This window comes from Muscardinus avellanarius (assembly GCF_963383645.1).
Source record: "Muscardinus avellanarius genome assembly, chromosome: 4".
Classification (NCBI taxonomy): domain Eukaryota; kingdom Metazoa; phylum Chordata; class Mammalia; order Rodentia; family Gliridae; genus Muscardinus; species Muscardinus avellanarius.
The window spans coordinates 148,407,292-148,422,913 of NC_137789.1; the positions used below are offsets into that span (position 1 = coordinate 148,407,292).

At 48.0% G+C, this 15,622-nt stretch overlaps 1 protein-coding gene and 1 pseudogene across 2 annotated transcripts in view; one reads left to right on the forward strand and one right to left on the reverse strand.

The window, feature by feature from the left end:
* The window catches only part of HSPA12A (heat shock protein family A (Hsp70) member 12A), a gene marked incomplete at its 5' end in the record, with an annotated part of 151,832 nt that overhangs the window by 74,345 nt on the left and 61,865 nt on the right, over positions 1 to 15,622 (reverse strand). The window lies entirely within an intron of this gene.
* LOC308262026 (large ribosomal subunit protein eL43-like) lies at positions 4,482 to 4,762 on the forward strand (annotated as a pseudogene). Its single transcript has one exon. The product of its transcript is annotated as a large ribosomal subunit protein eL43-like (transcript).

A 15,622-nucleotide genomic window follows, 5' to 3' on the forward strand; every position in this document is an offset into this window, starting at 1 on the left:
GAGAGAGAGAGAGAGAAAGAAAGAAAGAAAGAAAGAAAGAAAGAAAGAAAGAAAGAAAGAAAAACTTGGCCTGGGGATGTAACTCAATGATGGCATGTCTGCTGAGCATTTACACTGCCCTAGGTTCAATCCCCAGACTGAAAAAAAAAAAAGCATCTTCTGCTTGCACTAAAAATCCCAAGTGTACAGTCATATAACCTTAATGGGTCTCGATACACTCATATGTGAAATGGGTATAACAGGAAACCCCATTCAAAGGACTGAAGAGGATTAAACTAGATGATACAACATGGTAAGCAATTTTGGATGCATTTCTTATTAAGTCAAGGCATCTTTTCAACAGGGGACCAAGGGCAGTTATGCAAGGCTATGGCACTGGAGGTACACAGATGGGGTACTCTTGGAGTGCAGAGGAGGGTGCTCCCACAGGCACCCTCTTCCTACCAAAGCTGCCTGTTTGTTGAGAAGTTACCCCACCCTCTCAGAGGCAGACCCAAGATATGGGTTCCTAGAGTGGGTCCTGGAGACCAGGAGCACATGGTACTCAAATGCAGATAAGGAACAGCCGAGGCAGTTGTCAAGAGCAACAGCTGGTCTGGCAGCCGAGGATGGAGAAGTGTGAGGACCACCCTCGCCCTTCACCCACCAGCCAGAGCCGCCTCCCGGTTCTGCTCAGCTCTCCCCTTTGAGGCCACATGGGCTGGGGTGTAAAGCAGCAGGGACTGTCATTGGCACTCTGTCCACCAAGTGAGTACCAAGGTCTCATGGACATGTAGATGCCAGAGAGAGCTTGCTGTTCAGTGTGGTGTTGATGGAGTCTCTCCGGTGTCCGGAACCATGCTGTACCCATCCCCCACAGGAAAAAGTGCTGACTCTTCAGTGAGGCGCTCAATACCTTTGATGCTCGTGAAACCAACATTCCTCATCCGCAGTCTCTCCCAAGAAGCTTCACCCCAACTCCCTCTGCCATGATTACGAACAGCTCCCACCTCCATGTTTACCTCCCTTCCCTTCCCTCCTCCTGAACTAAGGATGCTCACATCCAGGCACCCTTCAGAGCCCCAGTCCTTGCCCCCAACCTGGGCTCCTAGGGAGCTCTACACCCTCACACGCTCTCTTTATCTCCCCACTCCACTCTGCTGCCCCAGCAGCTCAGCAAGGAGGTTCCTCTGTCCATCTGCGGGGACCTCTGCCACCACATCCAGGGATGGACCTTCCTTTAAGACTCTGGACCTACTGGGCATCTCCCAAGGATGCTTCCCAGGCCCCTTGTACTCGACTCAATCCCAGGCCATCTTCTCTCCTGCTGCCTGGGGATTGGATCGCTGTAAAGGTAGCAAGCACCACCCACCAGTGGCTGAGCCATGTACCCGGACATCCTCGAACACTCCTCCCTTAGTGCTTGCCCAAGTTCGGTCAAGCTCCAAGTCCAGCGTGGCCCAGTGGGCTTCCGAAAGCTCCTCTCCCTCCTCCCTGCCACTCTTGTCCTGGTTCCTTGCTGTCCGTGCCATTTCTCCCAGAACTCCTTTCCCTTTCTGCGCCAGAGTCTACTCTTTGTGACTGTTTCCCTGCACCCCACCCTTGACCTCATCGACCCTTCCCAGTCCCCTGATTCTTATTTCAAAAATAAAAGACATGATTTCAAAAACATGGAGACATGTTTATTACTTGGGTCCCTCCTCCCCTCAGCCACCACCACCATCAGTGACCTGGACAAAGCCTTCTCCCTAGCATGGACCTTCCAGATCCAGGGAAGCCTTTCCTGCACCCCCGTGCTGGCCGGGGGCCCTTCCCCGGCGTCCCTCCTCATCAGGGACCTGAACCAGCACAGGACATTGGCCTTGGCAGGCTGTCAGAACCAGCAGGAACCCTGCATCCCCCATCCACCTCCTGCTGTGGGAGAGCCTTGGGCGCCATCTGCCCTCAGCGGCCCCCCAGCGGAGTGCCACGGGAGGACGATGGGAGATGACATGTGGGTCCCCGTGCCGGGGGCAGAGAGCGGACAGTTAGCTATCCGGGGAGGCATGAGAGATGACATAGGCCCGCCTCACATTTGTCCCCACAGCTTAAACATCACTGTGCAAATTAAGAAGAGCCCTGGTGAGCAAATGTCCCACCAGCCAGGGGCCAGCATGGCCTCACCTAATTCCCCTGGTGGCCCTAGCCATTCTACAAGACAGGAAAGGGAAGGCGCCAGAGGCTGAGGTGCCTGTTCACGCTCCCTCTGACCATCCACAACAGGGCTGGAGTTCAAGGCAAGGACCCCTGGTGTCACTCAACACCAAGGAAGGCCCCTTACCCCTCCCCTGATGCCTGCGGTCCCCTCCGCAGGAGCAGGCAGACTGAGATCACTGTTCCGCTTCCAGGTCCCACATCAGCCTCCTGATGTCTGGAGACCTCGGCTCCCCCCACTCTCCCGCCCCCCAGTCCCAGGTGCACACAGACATCCCTGACTTGAACACACCAAACCTGGCCCTCAGGACACATCCCCGAAGAGCACCGCGGCTTGCTCCCTCCCTTGCTTCAGGAAATGCCCCCTTCGCAGACTTCCGGGTCTCCAAGTGCTGCCGCACCACACTGGGGACTAAGCCGTACGGGGACAGGGTCCCAGACCGCTGTTCACCTACAACGCACCATGAGTTTGAAGAAGAGACACGGGGCCTGGCCCCGGTGGGAGGACGTTCTGGCGATCCTGGGAGGCTCTTGTGCCTCTCTGCCACCCCACTTATTCCGAATGCGCCTGGACTTGTGGGAGCACGCTCTGCAGCAAGCCCTCTCAGCTCTGCTCCAAACACGCCCCACAGTGCTCCTGCGGATGTGCTAAGGCACCCTGCACAGTGCTCTCTTCTTTGGGGCCCACTCTGGGCTCTGCAGTAGTGGGAAAGGTAAGAATGCCTCCCTAGCCAACAGTACCAATTACCCATTGCATGCTTGAGTACCAAAAAGCAGCCCAGCCCCAAGTCACCGCCTGCCAGTCCCCTCATGCCGGCCACTCTAGTCTCATGGATCAGGGCCTGGGTCCCCTAAGTACGAGTGTCTCCAATAGAGACCACCCCATCTCCTCCTACAGGTCTCAGCTGGCATGTCCCTTCCTCCAGGACATGGTCTGGCCCTCCGAGATGGCAAGAGGGCCCTTTTCTGTCCTCTGTGCCCAACCCCCTGCCTTCCTGCTACAGCGCTTATCACAGCTTTGAGGTCAGGATTATTATTATTATCCCCATTGTATAGATGTCAAGATGGAGGTCTCAGAAACTCACTGAGGCTGCAGAGCCAAGTAGACAGCTTGGGGCTTTCCAGATTCAGGTTGCCCATCTCCATCTCCAGATGCAAGCTCCCCAAGAGGAGGTTGGCTACATCCACATCTGTAGCCCCCAGATGCTCAATAGTGCCTGGCACAGAGTTAAATACTCAAGGAAACACCCCTTAGCTACAGGTCCCTCCCATCCTTCCCCCGGGCTCCCCTTTGCCAGCTAGCCCGGAGATAACTTTCCTGCCAATGATTCCTTCTCTGTTTTTCACCACCATTCCAATTGATGCATGCAGAAGCCAGAGCCCAGAGGCAGGCCCGGCCGACTTCACAGCAGCCAGGACACCCCGTCATCTACGCTGACCCCCAACTGTGAGAAGGGCCCGGCATACCGGGCAGGGAGGTGCTGGGTCCTCTGGCGCCAGCTCAAAAGAAACTAAGGCACATTTGCAGGTGGTTAAGCTGCAGAGGACAGCAAGTCCTGGGGCACACCAGGACCAGGTACAAGGACAGTCCAAGCAGAGTGGTAGACAGCCTGGGGTCAAGAGGCAGCTGGGACTCAGGGACACATGCCCCTGTGTGTTTCACCTTTTACAAGGACACAGTAATTACAGGCAAGATCATTATGGGAGATAACACATGTAAGACATTCAGTTTAGGACCAGGCTATATATGACTTACTGGATTATTATATGATTTACAGGTTTGGATTACAAAATAGCTTTTCCCTGTATATTTAGGTTACAAAACAGATCAAGGCAAATGTCTTGGCCCAGTGAAAATACACAGAAGATACAGGGGTGAGCCACTTTTTTTTAAACAATGCTTATTAGCCGGGCGTGGTGGCACACATTTGTAATCCCAGCATTTGGGAGGCTGAGACTGGAGGATCGCGGTTCGTGAACAGCCTCAGCTACTTAGTGAGGCATTCCGTAATTTAGTGAGACCCTGTTTCAAAATAAAGAATAAAAAACAGGGCAGGGGGTATAGCTCAGAGGTCGAATGCCCCTGGGTTTCATCCCCGGACCCGAAAAAAATAAAATAAAATAAAAACAATGCTTATCAAGAAAAGTGATTTTTCTCTTTTTTTAAGTTTAAGAAATGTTAATATTAGCTAGAAACTCACTAGTGCACACTCATAATCCCAGTATTATAGGTAGGTCAAGACAGGAAGATTACAGATTCAAGGCCAGACTTAGCAAGACTCTGTTTCAAAATAGAAAGGTAGGTCAACATGGCTAAACGCACCAAGAAGGTCGGCATCGTCAGTAAATGCGGGACCCGCTATGGCGCCTCCCTCCGGAAGATGGTGAAGAGAATCGAAATCAAACAGCACGCCAAGTACACCTGCTCCTTCTGCGGCAAAACCAAGATGAAGAGACGGGCGGTAGGGATCTGGCACACTGTGGCTCTTGCATGAAAACTGTGGCTGGTGGTGCCTGGACCTACAACACAACTTCTGCCGTCACAGTCAAGTCTCCCATCAGAAGGCTGAAGGAATTGAAAGACCAGTAGAAGCTCTACCATTTGAGACATCCTTAGCCTATAATAAATGGGTTAATTTATATTTTTAAAAAATAGAAAGGTATGGGATATAGCTCCAAGGTAGAATTCTCTTGGGTTCAATCCCTAGTTACCCCCCACACACAGGGGAAACACTAATACTAGTTCAAACTTAAGCTTTTACATAGGAAACATTCACATAAAAGCTGCTTTGGAATTTATGATATGTCACTCTAATTTTGTCTATAAACAGAATCATAAAAGTGACTCCCTTTATAACAGGACCAAGACACAGAAACCTTAAAGAGACATAAAACCACAGGCAAAGTCTGGCCATGTGTCAGTCTCCTTGACCTTTGACCTGCAGTGCATCCTGAAAATCCAACTCGGAGCCAAATCCCGGTGGCCAGTGTATACATCCTTTCCCCCTGGCTTCCCGGCCCATCTGGTGTGAATCAGCTTCTCCATTAACATTCCAAAACACACTTGACATATACAACGTGTGCTGCCCCGTGACTCTTCCAGGGCAAAAAATTCAAGGGCCGGAGGAAATTATTTCTCCAAATATCGCAATCACTCGGGCCTGCAAATGTAAACTTTAGAAATGCCTGTTCAGGTGATGGAGGGTTATCCAAATATTTTTCAGAAGCATTTCAAACAGCAGAGAGATCTATGGTTACTTTCTCAGAAGCCTTCTCAGACCCTGACCCTGCGGAGCTCCTGGTTCACAGTAAGATAGGACACTCTGGAAAGCACGTGTCAAAGAGGACAGCGCAAAGTGAGAGACGAGGTCGGAAAGAAGGAAAACCTAAGTCATCGCAAGGCTGAAAGGGCTTCCGCCTGGGCTGCAAGGAACCATGGCCAATAGAGCCAAAGGTTTTGTACTAGGGATCCAGAGAAGCTAAAACTCTTGTGCAAAGTCACACAGTGAGTGGCAGCACTCGGGCCAGCCCCTGCCTTCCAGCTCAGCTGGACGCTCCTTGTGCAGCACTGTGAAGTGTTTGGCAGGAGCTGAATCTCATGGCCCCTTGGCCATGGTTACCCCAGGACCGCGTGGCCGGGCAAGAATCCGGCCCTCTGCAGTTAGCTCAGGTTTCCCCTGCCTCCCTGGAGGAGCCCGAGCAGGGCTGTGACCAACATCTAGCCCAGCCCCTAGCACATGGCAGGACCTCAAAGAACATACAGAATGAACAAATGGTCCCCCTGGAAGACAGAGTAGCGGTTTCCAAAGCACCCGCACATCTGTCCTCTCGCTCCACGGGGAGGGAAGCGTTGCTCTTCCCAACTCTCTTGAGATGAGGACACTGCAGACCGGGGAGATGGTGAGTGGCCCAGGCCCGAGTCAAGGCTCTAAGAGGCTGCTGGGAGCCATTTGTTTCTTTCACATCTTGCACTTAATTTAAAAATTGCCTGTACACTTTGTATACCACTCCACAAGTTATCTATGTGCTTTAAGCAAAACTAACATCTCAGATTTCTACTAATTGCTTACAAAATGCTTTATCATGGAAAACTGCAAGCATCCACAAAAGTAGAGAAAAGGCTGTAAGAAACCCTAGGAACTTATCACCCAAATCACTTAACTTTTAAGTACCAACTCTCCAAGTAAAACTGACACTCCCAGGAAGGAATCACAGTAGCTGTCACTCAAACTCTATGTGTAAATATGGTCATTAAATTGTCACAATCCCTTGTGGCCCTGCAGAATGTAGAAGGTAAGGGTTCTAAAACAAGTCAATGAAATGAGTCTAGTCTCTCTCTCTCTCTCTCTCTCTCTCTCTCTCTCTCTCTCTCTCCCTCTGTCTCTCTCTGTCTCTCTCTCTCTCTCTGTCTCTCTCTTTCTCTTTCTCTCTCCCTCTGTCTCTCTTTCTCTCTCTCTCTATCTCTGTCTCTCTCTTTCTCTCTTTTCTTCCTGTGTATGTGTTGCTAAGGATTGAGGAGTGAACCCAGAGGCATTCTACCTACAAACTACATACCCAGCCCTAGTTTTAGTCTTTATTTTGAAACAAGGTCTTACTAAGTTGCATAGGGCCTCACTAAATCTCTGAGGCTGGCCAGAGCCTATCACCCTCTGTCTAGACCCTCTGTCTACTCCTCGAGAAGCAAGGGCAGAGGATGGAGCACAATGGCTAAGGGTGTGGCTAGAGAACTAAATCATATGTGGGTTTGAATCCTGACTCTCACCTCCCCAGCTCTGCAGCCTTGGATAAGTCACCAATCCTCTCTGATTCACTTGTAAAAGAAGGTGAATAAGACCCCCATATACTAAACCCACCGGAACATCACAATCACGCCTAGGCTGATGTCTGCAACAGAGGCAGCTCTCCATGAGGGTTAGCCATTTCCCACAACCAGCTCTCAACAACCAGCCCAAGGCCCCTCCAGCCTCTCTCCAGGACCTCCACCTGGCTGGATAAGGACCAAGCCGAGGCCAGAAGGACACCTGACCCAGGGCAAGGTTCCCTAACTCTATGTTCACTACAAACAGTGAGGACAGAGCATCATGCCTGGTCTCAGAACCCTGGGCTCCAAGACCAGGCTCTGCCACAAGTTTGCCTGAACGAAGCAGAAGCTTTTTAAGAGCATACATGTTCGTAAGGCCCACTAGGATAGCTTTTTTGCTGTTGTGTTTCACGGTGCTGGAGACCGAACACAGGTCCTCACACATGCTGAGCAAGTGTCCTACCACAGAGCTATGCCCCCAGCTCCTGTGACATCTTTTTCTAACCAGCTTTTTCTCCAAGAGTCTGTACATTTAGAAAATAAATAAGAAATAAAACTGAGTGTTCCCTGCTCAGGGGGTCAAAGGACGTCAGCTACGTGTGAGAGGCAAAACTTAGTGGTCAGTGGAGCTGGGACAGGTCACCCCGTTGTTCCCAGACACATGCCGGCCCGTGTTCCTGAAGGACAGACACGTGGTGGAGCCCTAACACCCAGCGGGAGCACCGCCGACATGGGCACCCAGGCCCCACCCAGCCTCTCTTCGGGTCTTCCTTCTGGGTGGGTAAGGACCGAGAAGGCCCCAAAACGACACCTGGCAACAGCCAGCACTCGTGAACCCAGTTTTCACCCCTGGCTCCAAGCCCAGGCTCCGCAGCACGTTGGCCATGTGGCCTTGGACAGGTCCTGTTGCCTCTCTGACACCCTGGCTCCCATCTGTACCGTGAGGAAAGCAATCGTACTGCTTCCTCCTGTCTGTCCCAGGCCAGGGGCAGAATCCCAGCTTTGCGCTGCTTAGTGCGTGATCTTTATGGCTCTAAGCCTGACTTTCCACACCTGTGAGAGGGGAGTAACTACTGCACCCACCTCCCAGAGCAGTCATGCGTATAAAATGGCCCAGAGTCTAGCACATAATAAGCATCCAGTGATAGAGAACGGATGCCCCGTGGTAGAAGACGACTGGGGATCACTGGGTTTAAGACTACAACAGTTCTGATAAGCAGCTTCCTTCTCTGTGTCTTCCCAGCACTAAGCCAAGCAATGGACTTTATAACGTGTCTTCCCAAGAAGACAAGCCTCATACACGTGATGGAGAGGTGCCCTCCAGGGCAGCACGGCAGGTCCACAGCCCAGGCCTTCCCTGGCCCCTCACAGCAGGGATCACTGCAGGCAGTTTCATCACTGATGGCTACAGAGCCAGGGAATGATCACAAACCACCCCACCAACAGCCTCCCAACCAGGCAGGGCGGCAGGGAGGATACCCGGTGCACCTGGGCAGTCTTCACCTGGGAGTGGGTGTCCTGACCCTGGCTCACTGTGGGACTAGAAACTGCTAGATCTGGATCCAGGTCAGGGAGTTACATAAAATGATTTTATTCTTGAAACGGTTTGTCATTTCCATGCTTCACAATTTTGTTTTGTGTCCAAATAATTTTCTTAGAGCAAAAGAAATATAGAAGAAAAAAAACAATCTATTTAAACAAAGTTTAAACATTATAACAAGTGTAATATATTAGATATCAAACTTAAGTTTCTACCTTTTAGAAACTGAGAAAATTGAAGATAAGAAGGAAAAAGAGACGAGAAAATGGGTTTATCAAGGTGAGCTCACAGCCTGTGTGTGTGAACATGTGTGACTGTATCTGTGTGTGTGTCTTAAAGCCCAGGAATTCAATATTCAACAGTCATGAGGAAATGGGCCCGAGGAAAAAATAAACAGTTAAACACATGGAAAAATTGACCAAGCTCCTCATTAATTTATGTATGTGTATGTATATGTATATATATGTGTATATAGTTTATGGTTAAACATTCCTTAAAAGCTGAGCATAGTGGTACACATTTATAATCCCAGTACTTAGGAGGCTGAGACAAGAGGATCACAGATTTGAGACCAGCCTGGGCAACTCAGAGAGACCCTGTTTCAACATTAAAACTAAAATCGGGCTGGGGTGTAGGTTGTTCAGAAGTAGAATGCCCCTGGGTTCAATCCCCAGTACCACACAAAAAAAGATGAATTAAATAGAAGGTAAGTTATAGAGCAATAAAATGAAAACATGGAATGATGATGCTGTTATTGCAAAGCCTTCCTTTCTTGTGTACACAGATAGGGCCATTGCCAACTACATAGTTTTGTACAGTAACATTTAAAATATTTTGGCCAATTAGTCCTGCTCTTGGAAATTTATTCTCTGTCAAAGAAAACAGTTTTATTTATCCACATAGTGTGCATGAGTGTTCCTTACTCAAGCAAGGAGAAAAACTAAGTAAAATTACAAATACAACTATGAATGTGGCGTAGCAACACGAGAAAAAAAAATCACATCTAATAAATACGAGTGAAAAGAGAAAAAAACACACAGTACATGCATCTTACTGAGATGATGCCTTTACGAGGACAGGTACTGGGCTGAGAGATCAGACAGTTCTGCTGAGGTGGTGGGATAAGGAGGGACATGTTTATCTTTTCCAGCTTCCTTTAAGACTTTATCAGTGTTTTTCTACCTCTCTCCCTAAACACGGTCAGGAAGCTAAGGCCCCTCACTTCCGGGCAGGACAGAAGCTGCGTCCTGCCTCCACCGCCCTTCTGGATCTTGCTGATTCGGTTCCTAAATCATGTTGCTGTTGCTTGAATTTGCAGCTCTCAAAACAAACAGGCAGCCGGGCGTGGTGGCGCACGCTTGTAATCCCTGCGCTTGGGAAGCAGAGACAGGAGGATCGCGCAGGTTCGAAGCCAGCCACACGCGCTGGCTTAGGAGACCCTGTTTCCAAATAAAAATGTAAAAATAGGTCTGGGAGTGTAGCCCGGAGGTAGAAGGGCTTCCAGGAACCCCAGTACCACCAAAAAAAAAAAAAAAAAACAGGCCAGCGGGCGCATGAGAACAGACACAAACATTCTCCGGCAAAGACTTGTGATCAGAGCAAACCCACTAACTACGCTTTATGCCAGGGCCAAGGAATTTCCCATTTGGTCATGAAATATCAGTCCCCACAAGAGGCCTTCTGAGGCCCAGAGTGAGCTCAGAATGACTGCGCTTCCCCAGTTCACGTGTCACAGGGCAAGGGCACCCTCGGGCACCGGCCCATGCAGAGCGGGGGGCTCACTCTACCCCCTTCTCCAAAGGCCTGTGACCACCTCCCAACCTGGTCTGGAATGGTGTTCCTGACCCTTTGGGAATCTGATGAGTGCTCAGACTTTACCAACCATTTTTAAGGGTTCATGGATCTATATGATGGGGCTTGTTATCCATCCACTTTTCTTGTGCAAAATAAGCATGTTTATATAAATCTTGTTTGAATCAGGCCTTGAAGATAAAAATGAAGGTGGAAAACAGGGTCCCTGCCTTAAAGGAGAGCACAGTATCCAGGGAGAGACAGAAAACAAGAAAATGTAGCTTTCAATGACTCTAGATTGGGCTAGTCCAGGTATAAAGCTGCGCCAATATCAAAAGCTAATATTTATTGAGCACTGACTAGATGCCTAGGACCTCTTCACAGAGCTTACAACTCATCGTAGGTTATCCTTAATTCACCTGATATCCCAACAACCCTAGAGATAGGTCACAGTATTGTTCTCATGTTACAGATGAGGGCATAGAAGCTCAAAAAAGGCGTGATAACTTGTTCAGGGCTGGTCAGCAAAGTCCCAGGCCTGTCCACTCCAGTACTAGGCTGGGAACCAGGCAGCCTCTGTCCCAGGATGGCTTAGCAGGGGGAGAAGGGGTGACCTAGAGGTGGGAGAAGCCCCCCAGGACTCCTAGGATTTTTCATGTATAATGGTTTGTTCCCTCCAAAAACTCATAATGAAGTTGAATTCCCATTGTGAGATATTAACATGGTGGAACCCTGGTGGGCCCTTTGGGAGATTATAAGGTTATAGGCTAGAGCCCTGGAGCCCTCACCCTACCTCCTGGTGCTTTATAAGAAGAGGAAGAGAACCAAAACACAGACCCATATCTCTTATCCCTTGGCACATGACGACTTGCATGGTCTCGGGACTCTGCCAGCAAGGCCGCACCCTGGTGTGGCCCCTGGCCCTTCAACTAGAACTAGGAACCAAAGTGAACCTCTTTTCTTTATAACATTTCCAGTCTGTGGTATTCTGCTATCTGAAAACAAGCTTAAGAATCAGCGCACTGGAGTTCTGGATTCTGCTTAGGCTCTGTGAGCCGGTTAACAGCATGAATCCCCAGGGACATGCCGGCCTGGGGTGGGATGCGCTCTCCTGGCCTGAGTACAGGGCTGAGGGTCAGGCCCCAGACACTAGAAATTGCTCACTTAGGGCCATGCTGAGCACACCTGTGTAGACAGCCATGCCCATCTTCCAGGGTCACCTGAACTCCCTCCAGATGCCCCTTCTCTTCAACAGGAAGGGTGCCCGGTGAGCTTTATCAAGCCCACATGCACAGACACAAAACCACAGAAAAAGGTAGAATGTCTTTTGGCCTGACACCAGAACGTAAGATAGGCAAAAAAATGTTAAGAGCTGGGTTTGACTTCTTGCTGCGTGTCTCCAGTTACATTGTCAATATTTTTGCCTTTAAAAATGGGGTAATAATCACCCCTACGTTGCAGGGATGCATATGAGGATTATGAGTTAACACATGTGCACATAATAGTGGCTAATACAGAGAAAGTTTTCAATAAATGTCAGCTACTATTGATTCTAGACTCAGCGATCTATGAACTTAGCCACCTACCTGGAGAAGTTCAAATCCCATCAATCTACCTATTTTCTGTCTATCTACTAATAATTATACAGTATATTCATTTAAAAGACTGGAAGGAGGGCCGGGCGTGGTGGCGCACGCTTGTAATCCCCGCGCTTGGGAGGCGGAGACAGGAGGATCGTGCTGGTTCGGAGCCAGCCACGCTGGCTTAAGAGACCCTGTTTCCACATAAAAAGATAAAAAAAAAATAGGTCTGGGAGTGTAGCCCGTGGGAGCGTATCCCAGAGCTAGAAGGGCTTCCAGGAACCCCAGTACCACCAAAAAATTAAATAAATAAATAAATGACTGGAAGGAGATGTACTAACATATTAAGAGTATTAATGTCTGTATGGTGAGATTACAAGTGACATTTTTTTCTTTACACTTCCCCTCACACATCATTTTCTGCAGATAACATGTTTTTCTTGTATAATCAGAAGAGAATCTAGAAAAGATTTTTTAAATGAATCAACAAGAGGAGGAGAAGTGGCTTAGAAACACAGGGAGAGGGGCCAAAGAGCCTGTTTCAAGGTAGGTTCTAACACCATCCGAGGAAGGGGCCTCAATCTCCTTAGAGCCCTCCAAACCACCCTTCACATGGCACCCACATCCTGCCTTCTGGGAATCATTGCTAATATAATTCCAAAATGCTTTTCGAAGACTCTAAGAATAGAGAGCAACACATGGAGCTTGCTCGTTTTTTTTTTTTTTTTCCCAAAGATCAGAAAAACTGAATATAAAGCCAAGAAAATTAGAGATGGATTCAGATGAATAGGGAATGGAAACGTCTGACCTGGGGGAATGAATTGGGGAGGGGACAGGCCTGGGCTGATTCTAGGTCCTTGCTCCTGACCACAGAGTCCTGGAAGTCCACGATCAGAAGGAAGCTCCAGGGTTGATGTTGATTATTGGGCTCCAGGCAGAAATTCCTTCCACCATATCCCAGAGAACCAGCTTGCTTCAATGTCTCCCTTGAAGGGAGGGGGAGCTGGAAGGATGTGGCTCCTCCCCTCGTCTCAGGGATGGCGCCGGCTCTTCCTCTCATACTGTCTTTCCTTTGGTCTACTAGTTCCTTCCTCTGAAGTAAAGTAGAATAAATCCGCCCTTCTGTTCAAGGAAGTTCCTCTATTAGGATATCTCCAGCAGCAAGTAATAAGATGTCCTGACTTTTTACAACTGACTAATCTCACCTAGCATGTCCTCAAGATCCATCCATTTCCCTGAAAATACTGCAATTGTAATATTTTTATGGCTGAGTAAAATTCCATTGTGTACATATCCCACAGTTTTGTAATCCATTCATCTGTTGATGGACATCTTGGCTGGTTCCATAGTTTGGCTATGGTGAATTGTGCAGCTATGAACATAGATACACATGCATTAGTTTGGTAGTTTGGTTTCTTTTCTTTTGGGTAGATACCCAGAAGTGGTATTGCTGGATCAAATGGTAGACTTGTTCCCATTCTTCTGAGGATTCTCCGTACTGTTTTCCAGAGTGGTTGCACTAATTTGCAATCCCACCAACAATGTCTTAGAGTTCCCACTTCGCCACATCCTCACCAGCATCTGTTGTTTGTGTTTTGAATGATTGCCATTCTAGTTGGAGTTAGGTGAAATCTCAGGGTAGTTTTGATTTGCATCTCTCTGATTGCCAATGATGTTGAGCTTTTTTTCATGCATTTATTGGCCATTTGAATTTCTTCCTTCATGAAATGTCTATTTAGTTCACTTGCCCATTTTTTGATTGGATGATTTGTTTTTTTAGTGTTGAGTTTTGCTAAGCGAGATTAGTCAGTGGCAAAAAGTAAGGAATCGGATGCTTTCCCTAATATGCAAAAGCTAGGGTGAAAGGGGTCATAGGAGGAACTCCAGGTGAAAAAGGAGATCCTATAGAGGAGCAAATAAGGCAACCTAACTGTGGGGATGGGAGGGGGAGAGGGAAACTCTTTAAAGCGCATGATGTACTTACTCATATCAAAGTCAACCACTAAGCTGAGCATGGAAGGGAGGGACTGGGAGGGAGTGAGGTGGGGACTGGGTGGGGGCTGGCTGGGTGATGTGTATATGTCTGTCTACACAGTTTTTTTTTTTAATCCCATTATGGTGCATAAATACAATGCACTAATAAAATATGGAAAATTAAAATAAATAAAAAATAAATAAATAAAAAGAAATTCTGCACAGCAAATAGACTGAGAAGACAACTGGCTGAATGGAGAAAACATTTTTAAGCCATATATCTAATATTAATATCTAAATAGATGGGAAATTAATAATTCAGTAACAAAATAAATAAACAAACCTTATTTTTTAAATGGGGGATAAAAGAAGTCCTGACTCAAGAACAAGCTAGTCAGAGTAGCTCTGTCTTCATTTATTTGACTCTGTCCAGTTCCACTGCTGGCTTGACCTCAGAGGGCAGCAAGATGGCTACTGCAGTGCCGTGTGTCCTGTTGAGCCCAGAGGAAGAAGACAGTGTGTCTACCTATGGTTCTTTCTTCCCAGGAGCACCCAGCCACCTCTCCTCACTTCTCATTGGGTAGAACTAGATCACAAGATCACGCTGCAGTCAGAACCAGTCATGGGCCAGGATGATAGGAATACCCTAATCAGTTCAGGTCAGCCTGGGTTTACCTGCCAGTGTCACCTTTCATGAGGATGAACAGAATCAGGGTTCTTCCAAGAAAGAATAAAGGAAAAATTGATGCTGCGTGAACAAAAGTGGCTTTGACGACACCGATACTTGGTTTGCAGAGTGGAAGAGATCTCCAGGGGTAGACGATGGTGGTTTACACCCACCAGGATCCCAGAGTGGAAGAGATCTTCAGGGGTGGACGCTGGCTCTCTGCACCAGATCCATCGCTTCTGCTGTGGCAGCACCTGTGTGGCTCTGCAGAATCATGTCTTCTTGAGAACAGCAACCCATCCTCTGCATGGCCTGGCTGATCATCTTTGCTGGTGATGCAGTGAGCCGTCCACACCCTTCTAGCACATTTGTTCTCCTGGTTTTCATAGTGGATCTAATCTCTGTTGCTTGCAACCAAAGGACTCTAATCAGCCTATCAAATTCAAGGCACCGAGAGCTCCACGGTCTACCCTGCTGATCTGGAGGCAGCCTAGACAGAGCACAAAGCCCTGGAGATTGGAACCCGAGTTCAAGACTCAGAATTCTGAGGAAACACCCTCCGACCAGCTCTGTGACCTTAAGGAAGCCACTCAACATCCCTGGTCAATCATTCCCTGGCATCTCCTTTTTCTCAGTAGGGATTGGCCAAAAAAAATAAAAATAAAAACAAAACAAACTTACAAAAATCACACATGAAGGAGCCCATCCGACTTGAGAAATCTCAGTGCACTCAGGGTTCCTAATAATAAGCAACATGTCACTTGCTCGGTGAATTATCAAATTTCAAATCATATTACCTCTCTACATCAGTCTTCTCACTTGTAAAACAAGAATACTCAGAGCATCACATGGTTTTTTGATAAACATATAGAGTAATTAAAAAGGACTTTCTACTCTACCAATTCCATGAAATGTGGGAGATTGATATTCTCAATATCTGCTGGAAACACTGGCTTATTTGTTTATATAATAGCTAAATAAATGACATTAAATGATAAATGTGTGCAGTTTTTCTCTCTCCCTCCCTGATTCTCAAAGGATGCTGCTGTCTACTGGGTACTTGAGTTTCTATGCTTTTCATGGGGATACAGAATAAA